Consider the following 2,113-nt stretch of genomic DNA (forward strand, 5'->3'; position numbering starts at 1 on the left):
GGCAGAGACGATTCCAGCAGACTCTGTAGCTTTAGCAAATCCCCCCTCTACTTCACTATAGAGCAGGTCAGCCCAGGAACCAAGTCAGATCCCCTGTAGCATCTAGGGACAGAATAACCTTTCTGAAAGTTAACAGGTGGCCTGGGTAGAGAAGGTTAGGGCCCCAGGACAGAGGGAGGCGGCTGGGTGTCCTTTCCCTTGGAATGTGCCTCTCTGGGCAGTCCGGGAGGGCAGAAGACCTCTTCCGTTGGTTCATCCAGAACCTGGAAGAAGCAAAGGCACATTCTATCCTGGCCACCTTCATCCATCCAGCTCATGCCCCGTGCTCAGGGAGATTTCCAGAGTTTGGGGCAAATCTGGTGGGATCCAGGTCATCTTTGTGAAGCCGGAGCACAGCTAACGATTTCCTTCCTCCCATCCTCCAACCCCCTCCTTCGCCCCTACCATCCAGTCCCAGCCTTGTGCAATCTGTTAGTTCCTTTTATATCCAAAGAATTATAAACAGAAGTCCTTCCCTCGAGGAAACAGCAATAAAGGCCAGTGGGGTCACAAGGGATGGAAGAAAAACTCCCCGATTCTTTGGGCTCTTACACAGCAGAGGACTTGGGTGAGGCACAGAGATGGGCAGAAAGGCTTTCAAGGGTACCTTGATCCTGCCTCAGGAGAGCCCGCCTGGAGGGCATGTGTGTCCCTAGTGGTCGCCTGCCAGGCTGCAGCCCCAGAGAAGTCAATTGCGGTGGAGGATGAAACTGAATCCCCTGGAGCCTCAGAGGGATTGGGTGTTAGGTCCTGACCACAGAGGCTCGCCCCAAGGAGAGGTCAGGAGGGGAGGTGAAGGAGAGTTCTGCCCCTGCGCACCTCTCAGGCCTTGGCAGGAATTTCAGCTGCAGGGGTTTGGCGGTGAGCCGGTTCAGAGAGCTTCTTGCCCCCGGGGAGAACTCCTTTGGCTCCAAAGGGATACTGGATATCTGGAGCCCCTGCTATGGGGACATGGGAGCTGTCCCAAGGTCAAGGCCTCTCTGAGTGGAGGCCCAGTTATGCCTGCAGACAGCAGCCCTTGGCCCCCAAGCCAGTGGCCCCTTCTTCGTCAGGGTGAAGGCTGGGGCCTGTGCTGAAATGGGGAAGTAGGAGGACAGCAACAGCTTTGAGCCAGACACAACCCACATTCTGTCGCCCCTTAGCTTCCTTCTCAGGGAAATGGCAACCTTGCTCTTCTCAGCCTCTCAAGAACCAGTCTGGACCCCTGCGCCCCTCTCTCTCTGCCTCTGGGTGAGCCCAGGTGAGAGGTTTAATCCAAAAGGGCAGAAAGAAGCAGCCCCACTGTCCCCAGACCATGCTCCCCAGGCCTCTGACTTGTAGACCAGGCTTCTCTTCCTTCTGTTCCTTTTGGGGGAGTGAGGTCTGGCCACCTCATTTCCTGTCCTGCGTTGAGGCTCCGCAGAGGACAGGTGGGACCATGTTGCCCTCCCTGTTTCTGATTCCCTCCACGCCATGGTTCTCTCCCAGACTCCACATTGAGGAGGGGGCTGGGAGCTCCTGGGTGGGAGCACAAGGGGCAAAGAGTAGATGATTCTGGGAGGGCGCAGGCCTCTCGTCACCCTGAGTCCTTGTATGAGGGCAGGAGGCCTGGGCCTCCGTTTCCCCCTGTTGTGCTGCGGGCCGCCGAGTGGGGGGTAGAGAAATGGGAGGGGTGCTTGTGCCTCGAATGAGGGAGCCTGGCCCTCAGGGGTTCTTGTCTCAGGGCATTTTAATTGGAATGTCGTTTCCTTTTCCGTTCCCAGGGAAGGGCTTTCTGGGTGTCGCACAGGAGTCCATAGAAATATAAGAAGAGTGTTATTTTTGAAAATAAAATAAAAAGAGCGATCTTTTAACTGAAATGCGCACGAGGTAGTGCAGCGGGATGCAAAGGGCGTTGGGCTGGGAACAGGCTCTCCCAGCTTCCAGCCTTGCTTCGACACCGATGACACTGTGACCTGAACCCCATCATCCTGTCTGACTTCTGGGACTCAGTCTCTTCCGGAGAACATCCTCTAAGGAACCCCCTCCGGAGGCCAGGGCTCTGTGCGTGGCCCTGGGACGTTGAGCCTCAGCTGGGCTCGGGCGGTGGAAGAGG

At 56.6% G+C, this 2,113-nt stretch overlaps 1 protein-coding gene across 3 annotated transcripts in view; it reads left to right on the plus strand.

Moving 5' to 3' along the window:
- The window catches only part of BLACAT1 (BLACAT1 overlapping LEMD1 locus), a 34,755-nt gene extending 32,884 nt beyond the window's left edge, over window positions 1-1,871 (plus strand). For all 3 annotated transcript variants that reach the window (XM_045982115.1, XM_045982114.1, XM_045982113.1), the window contains exon 2: window positions 1-1,871. This exon is cut by the window's left edge and continues 1,205 nt beyond it. The gene's annotated coding sequence lies outside the window, so the exon portion shown is untranslated.
- Window positions 1,872-2,113: the final 242 nt, after the last annotated feature.

The sequence above is a fragment of the Meles meles genome, chromosome 17, assembly GCF_922984935.1.
Source record: "Meles meles chromosome 17, mMelMel3.1 paternal haplotype, whole genome shotgun sequence".
Taxonomy (NCBI): Eukaryota; Metazoa; Chordata; class Mammalia; order Carnivora; family Mustelidae; genus Meles; species Meles meles.